General features: G+C 40.6%; 1 long non-coding RNA gene across 1 annotated transcript; it reads left to right on the plus strand.

Moving 5' to 3' along the window:
* Positions 1-1,708: 1,708 nt before the first annotated feature.
* On the plus strand, positions 1,709-7,339 carry LOC120062658. The gene is made up of 3 exons (XR_005478425.1): positions 1,709-1,809; positions 2,491-2,570; positions 6,799-7,339. It is a non-coding gene; the product is annotated as an uncharacterized LOC120062658 (long non-coding RNA).

Below are 7,339 nucleotides of genomic sequence, written 5' to 3' on the forward strand. Positions count from 1 at the left end.
TATTTGAAAAGATGGGATTGTGCATATCTGATAACAAAATAAGAAGCTTGAGTGTTTTTCCAGTTTATTGTGTGTAAAGTACCTTGAATCAAATATGCGTCTCCAATAAGTAGTAGTTTTCACTGGGTATAAACGGAATACCCAAAGGATCCTCACAAACTGACCTTTACAGAAGACATTGTTCCAAAGGTCTCCTGAGATCATCTGATGCCAATTATGCTCTCATACGATACGCTATTTCCAAATGGAGACAGTGTCTTAAGTATTCTTTAGTGGTCCCACGTGTGATAAAGTTGCAATACAAATGTGATACACAATATCTTTGGCTTCCCCTTAGGTTCTTATTAGGACTTAAAATAAATATAGCCTCTTGCTCATTCATGCAGACACTTGTGAGATTGTTGACAATTTAACTCTAGAGAACCCTAATGTAGGCTCACACTCTTCAATTATTTTGTACCTTTATTTCTTATTGATATTTTTTGGGGGTATTTTTTAATAAAAAAATTTAAACTGCATTGTTGGTTAGGGCTTGTAAGTAAGCATTTCACTGTAAGGTCTACACCTGTTGTATTCGGCGCACGTGACAAATACATTTTTGTTTTATTTTATTTTATTTGACACGCTCAGAATGCTCTGTAGCCACTTCAGGTTCAGAAGAATATACATATTTTTTATAGATATTGTCATTCAAACAATTCACTTTTGTAAAATGTGAATATACACAATCCATGTCTCAATTGTTTCAAGGCTCAAAAATCCTTCTTTCACATGTCTCCTTCCCTTCATCTATACCGATTGAAGTGGATTTAACAGGTGACATCAATAAGGGATCATAGCTTTCACCTGGATTCACCTGGTCAGTCTCTGTCATGGAAAGAGCAGGTGTTCCTAATATTTTGTATACTCAGTGTATGATTCATTTATTTACCTTGACACTTGGAAGGAGGCATTTATTTCAATGATTGTTTTTGATTGGTTTATTTATGTCCATAGCGGTGTGCAGATGAACCTGTATTTGTGATTATAGAACACATTTCTATTGTATATTTTATTTTAATGTTATTTGCACTGTAAGCACATGAATCAAAGTGCATGCCTTTTGAAAATGTGGGGCAGAATTTTTAAAGGGCAGAGTTTACATACTGCTAATACATAGCAATGATTATGATAAAAATGTAACGTCTTAATTATTTAATAATAAAACATATTCATTATTTATTAGCTTATTAATATAGGCCTAACATGATTCAAATACAAGATGTATTATTAACATGTTAAACATAATATAGTATTTGCATTTTCTACTACAAACACATACCTGACCAGAATAAGAAGGAAAAGTATTAGCTAACACTGTGTTAACAGTGTGTCCATTGTTATATTGACTATATGACAAAGCTATTCAAACATGCCAGAGGCCATATGGCAGCTAAAGCCAGCAGCTGATATTTCTTACATTATGAAATCTGTCAGCTCAAAGCAGCTTTAGCCCACAGCTGCAGTCGCCAGTGTGTGTGTGTGTGTGTGTGTGTGTGTGTGTGTGTGTGTGTGTGTGTGTGTGTGTGTGTGTGTGTGTGTGTGTGTGTGTGTGTGTGTGTGTGTGTGTGTGTGTGTGTGTGTGTGTGTGTGTGTGTGTGTGTGTGTCTGTGTGTGTGTGTGTGCGCGTGTGGGGGAGTTGTGGCAGTGAGAGAGAAAGCACGGTACAGACTCCAAGGTTGGGTAGTTTATGCTATTTGCTTCACTTTCTGCAGGTAAACGCTAGCATGTGGGGAGAAGGGTTTTGGGTGCTGAAGACATTAAGACCTGGTGAGTTAATGAATCAAACCTAACCATATTGGTCAATATTGTAGATATCAAGCCAGATCAAATGAAACGATTCTCAGGAGTGAACATGGGGCGTTGTAAATTCAGAGTGGGGTTTGCAAATTCGACTTGAATAGTTCATTACAGCAATATAAGCCTTAGACACTTCTGTGGATTTAGATCAAGGACTGTTAGCAGGTCAAAGACCTATTTTGAGCAAGTGGTGAACCATGATTTCTTTGCACATTAGCTACTTTGTAATCATTTCATATGTAGCCAACAGGGAATCACATGGACTCATGGCGGGCTAAATGTGTCTTCTGAGTAATATTAGGTGTGGCATTATGATTAAGACTTATTAATGTGCAGAAGATTTCATAGATCCTTGCGAGCCCCAAGGAGTGCTATTTTTATTTAGCAATTTAAAATACTTCATATGCAATAGTAATACCAGCTTATAGTGTTTCATGACGTGAGATGTACAAAACATAATAGTTAAGGTGTTGCTTCAGTGGTCATTGGTCATTCAAGACACCTCTCTTTTCATAATTTTATATTGTTCAAGTCAACAATATAGTATAGCAACAATATGCTGACAAAGGCATATGTCACAGCTGTCACGTGATTGCATGCAATCTAGATGAAGAATTGAGTCATGTGATTTGGATTGTTTTTGTGTTCTAGGTGGCCGCCTACAGGAGGTGAATGCAATCCGGAGGCGTGGTGGAGCCCAGGTTTTTCTAGGGCATGTAGGGCTTTGTTTGGTGAGTACATGGCTAATGGAGGTTATTTAAGATTAAATTGAAGTCTTAACAAAATGGATGCCTGCCTTCCAGGCTGCACCAGTTCCTGTGACACTTTGTTTTCCTTGTTTTGGTTTGTATGATGATTTTAACTAGCATGGTTTTAGAGTAAACGTAAAATAAATTATATTTACTATATGGAAAACAAAGCAATTGAATGGAAAATAGAAACTGGAATGTGTTTGAAATGGAAAATGATGCCTTAAAATAAATGTAAGAAACGCTCCCTTTGTTGTCTGCCTCTGCTTCACTCTGCCTGCTCAACCCAGACCTAGAACCTGTCACCTTCCACCTTGTGATACAGTGCTTTCGGAATATATTCAGACCCCTTGACTTGTTCCATGTTTTGTTACGTTACAGCCTTATTCTATAATGGATTAAATAAATAAATACAAATCCTCAGCAATCTATACATAATAGCTCATAATGACAAAGTAAAAACAGTTGTTTTTGACAATTTAGTAAATGTATTAAAATTAATAAACAGAAATACCTTATAAGTATTCAGATCCTTTGCTATGAGACTCGAAATTGAGCTCAGGTGCATACTGTTTTCATTGATCATCCTTGAGATGTTTCTACAACTTGATTGGAGTCCACGTGGTAAATTTAAATTGATTGGACATGATATGGAAAGGCACACACCTGTCTATATAAAGTCCCACAGTTGACAGTACATGTCAGAGCAAAAACCAAGCCATGAGGTCGAAGGAATTGTCCTTAGAGCTCTGAGACAGGATTGTGTCAAGGCACAGATCTGGGGAAGTGTACCAAAACATTTTTGCAGCATTGAAGGTCCCCAAGACCACAGTGGCCTCCATCATTCTTAAATGGAAGAAGTTTGGAACCACCAAGACTCTTCCTAGAACTGGCTGCCTGGCCAAACTGAGATATTGGGGGAAAAGGGCCTTGGTCAGGGAGGTGACCAAGAACCCAATGGTCACTCTGAAAGAGCTCTAGAGTTCCTCTGTGGGAGAAACTTCTAGAAGGACAACCAACCCTGCAGCACTCCACCAATCAGGCCTTTATGGTAGAGTGGCCAGACGGAAGCCACTCCTCAGTAAAAGGCACATGACAGCCTGCTTGGAGTTTGCCAAAAGGCACCTAAAGACTCTCAGACCATGAGAAACAAGACTCTCTGGTCTGATGAAACCAAGATTGAACTCTTTGGCCTGAATCCCAAGCGCCACGTCTGGAGGAAACCTGGCACCATCCCTACAGTGAAGCATGGTGGTGGCAGCATCATGCTGCGGGGATATTTTTCAGCGGCAGGGACTGGGAGACTAGTCAGGATCGTGGGAAAGATGAACAGAGTAAAGTACAGAGAGATCCTTGATGAAAACCTGCTCCAGAGCGCTCAGGACCTCAGACTGGGGCGAAGGTTCACCTTCCAACAGGACAACGACCTTAAGAGCACAGCCAAGACACACAGCCAACGCAGGAGTGGCTTCGGGACAAGTCTCTGAATGTCCTTGAGCGGCCCAGCTAGAGTCCAGATCAAACATCTCTGGAGAGATCTGAAAATAGCTGTGCAGCGATGCTCCCCATCCAACCTGACAGAGCTTGAGAAGATCTGCAGAGAAGAATGGGAGAAACTCCCCAAATACAGGTGTGCCAAGCTTGTAGCGTCATACCCAAGACTCAAGGCTGTAATCGCTGCCAAAGGTGCTTCAACAAAGTACTGAGTAATGGGTCTGAATACTTATGTAAATGTGATATTTCAGTTTATTTGTAATAAAATGTTTTTTATTCTGAAAAGCTATTTTTGCTTTATCATTATGGGGTATTGTGTGTAGACTGATGAGGGGAAAAAACAATGTAATCAATTTTAGAATAAGGCTGTAACGTAACAAAATGTGGAAAAGGTCAAGGGGTCTGAATACTTTCTTAAGGCAGACTTTAAGAGATCAATGTTGACATTTCACAAGGAGATCATATTGTATGACTGCCTAGAAGTGTGTCTCATCTGTGGCACATCTCCTATTCAGCTGCTTCCTTGCCCTGCAAAATAATATAAAATATCACGTCTATTTACTAATCAAATTTGGCTTGCTTCTAACATGTGATTTGTCTATAATGATTTCAATTAAAGGTATAAATACAGTATTCATATCAATGGGATTAATCTGTTAGAATAAAATATGAATATAAATGTATCAACGAATATAAATTACATTCTAGTTCTATTGAGTGAATCAGTTATAGCAATATGTTTTGACGCCTCAGAGAAGTGTCTTCTTGTAATGAAACTCAGGGAGAAAAAGGTGTAGATTCACACGCAGAGCGCGGCAGGTGTTATTTCGCCTTCGCAGAAGGCAGGAATCGTGGTCACAGGCAGGCAATGGTCATACACAGGTAGGCAAACAGGCAGGTGAATCAAAACTAGGACTGAAGGCTATAACTGGTTCTCACAAACGAGCTAGGAAAAGGCTTAGTAGAGTCAAAACGAACAATACCTCACAAAGGCACAAACAGAATGAACTGAACTAAATAAGGAGCTGATGAGACCAGGTGAGTAACTAACACAGGTGAAATCAATGAACAGAAATGAAAGACAGGGCTACGTTCAAGAACACAACGAAACAGAACACAAGGTTGACTAAGAAAGTAAATAAAGAACCTTACACTTCTCCTTTCCAGCGTCACGGCTCTTTACCCTCGGCTTGTTGACCTGAGACAAAGCTATGTCTGCATGCTCCCAAGCTTCCTCCAGCTCATGCGGCACCTTCCTGTTCCTGGACAGGAGAGTGTTGGCCTGCTCCTCCTGGGATATGCCACTCTCAAGCTCACGCACCTGGAATATTGATACAATATTATCTCAATCTATTTCCCCATGTTTAACCAGGCCTGAACTTTTCCACACACTTAGATACTGCTTAACTCCAGTCCAAGTATTTGTAAAAGCGAACAATTGATGGGAATTTAAGCTAAGATGTATAACGCTGTTGCACTTGAGCTTTTTCTAAAATAGGATCATGTGTAGAAAAAAGTATTGTGCACTCATTCCACATAGCATAAAGTCACAATAAAAAAAGATTCACTTTATGTTCTTATTAGGAGAAGTCAAGCGTCTTGCTCTTTCATGCTCCCCGGCGATTGGGATTGCCCAATACATTGAGCCTCACTGTAACGTAAGTGTGAGGTACCTTTCACTATCTAGCTGTAGAACACCCTAGGCTCAAACTCAGTGATGGCTGCACATTGTATGCCAGCAGCATACCACCCTGCATACCACTGCTGGCTTGCTTCTGAAGCTAAGCAGGGTTGGTCCTGGTCAGTCCCTGGATGGGAGACCAGATGCTGCTGGAAGTGGTGTTGGAGGGCCAGTAGGAGGCACTCTTTCCTCTGGTCTAAACAAAGATCCCAATACCCCAGGGCAGTGATTGGGGACACTGCTCTGTGTAAGGTGCGGTCTTTCGGATGGGACGTTAAACGGGTGTCCTGACTCTCTGAGGTCATTAAAGATCCCATGGCACTTATCGTAAGAGTAGGGGTGTTAACCCCGGTGTCCTGGCTAAATTCCCAATCTGGCCCTCAACCATCACGGTCACCTAATAATCCCCAGTTTACAATTGGCTCATTCATCCCCCTCCTCTCCCCTGTAACTATTCCCCAGGTCGTTGCTGCAAATGAGAATGTGTTCTCAGTCAACTTACCTGGTAAAAAAATGGATAAATAAATAAATAAAATAAAAAAAGTTGGGTTGGGAAGTATGTGAATTGTTGTTTCTCCTGGTGATTTTGTTTTTTGAACAGTAACTATATCTTCGAGGAGCTGTTTTAAGCGGTTTGACATGCTAAGTAAAACACCAATGCTAAAAGAGCAGTTCTTTCACTGAAATATAGTTGTAATAAAATGTAATATTTTTGTAATAGAATCACAGCAAAATATTAACTCTCAGCTATATTTTTTAAAACTTTAATAGCTCTGTTCCAACTTGACAGCGAACGTAAACAGCTGATCTTCCCTGCAATGTGAAGTACATATTTGTTGGTCCAAAGGGTCGAGAGCTAGAGAGCAGGGGGGAGTGAGAGAAAGAGAGAGGGGGGGAGCGAGAGAGGGGGGAGAGAGATTGAGAGAGAGACAGCGATAGATTGAGCCAGAGATGATATACAGTGCTGTGAAAAAGTATTTGCCCCCTTCCTGATTTCTTATTTTTTTGCACATTTGTCACACTTCAATTTTTCAGATCATACCAACAGTCAAATATGGTGGTGGTAGTGTGATGTCTGGGGCTGCATTGCTGCTTCAGGACCTGGACAACTTGCTGTGATTGACGGAGCCATGACTTCTGCTCTCTACCAAAAAATCCTGAAGGAGAATGTCCGGCCATCAGTTTGTGACCTCAAGCTGGAGCGCACTAGGGTTCTGCAGCAGTACAATGATCCAAAACACACCAGCAAGTCCACCTCTGAATGGCTTAAAAAAAATGGTTTTGGAGTGGCCTAGTCAAAGTACGAGCTTGAATCCGATTGAGATGCTGTGGCGTGACCTTAAAAAGGCGGTTCATGCTCGAAAACCCTCCAATGTGGCTGAATTAAAACAATTCTGCAAAGAAGTGTGGGCCAAAATTCCTCCACAGCGATGTGAAAGACTCATTGCCAGTTATCGCAAACGCTTGATTGCAGTTGTTGCTGCTGAGGGTGGCACAACCAGTTATTAGGTTTAGGGGACAATTACTTTGTCACATAGGGCCATGAAGGTTCGGATAGCTTTTTTCCCTTAATAAA

This window comes from Salvelinus namaycush, chromosome 2 (genome assembly GCF_016432855.1).
Source record: "Salvelinus namaycush isolate Seneca chromosome 2, SaNama_1.0, whole genome shotgun sequence".
Taxonomy (NCBI): Eukaryota; Metazoa; Chordata; class Actinopteri; order Salmoniformes; family Salmonidae; genus Salvelinus; species Salvelinus namaycush.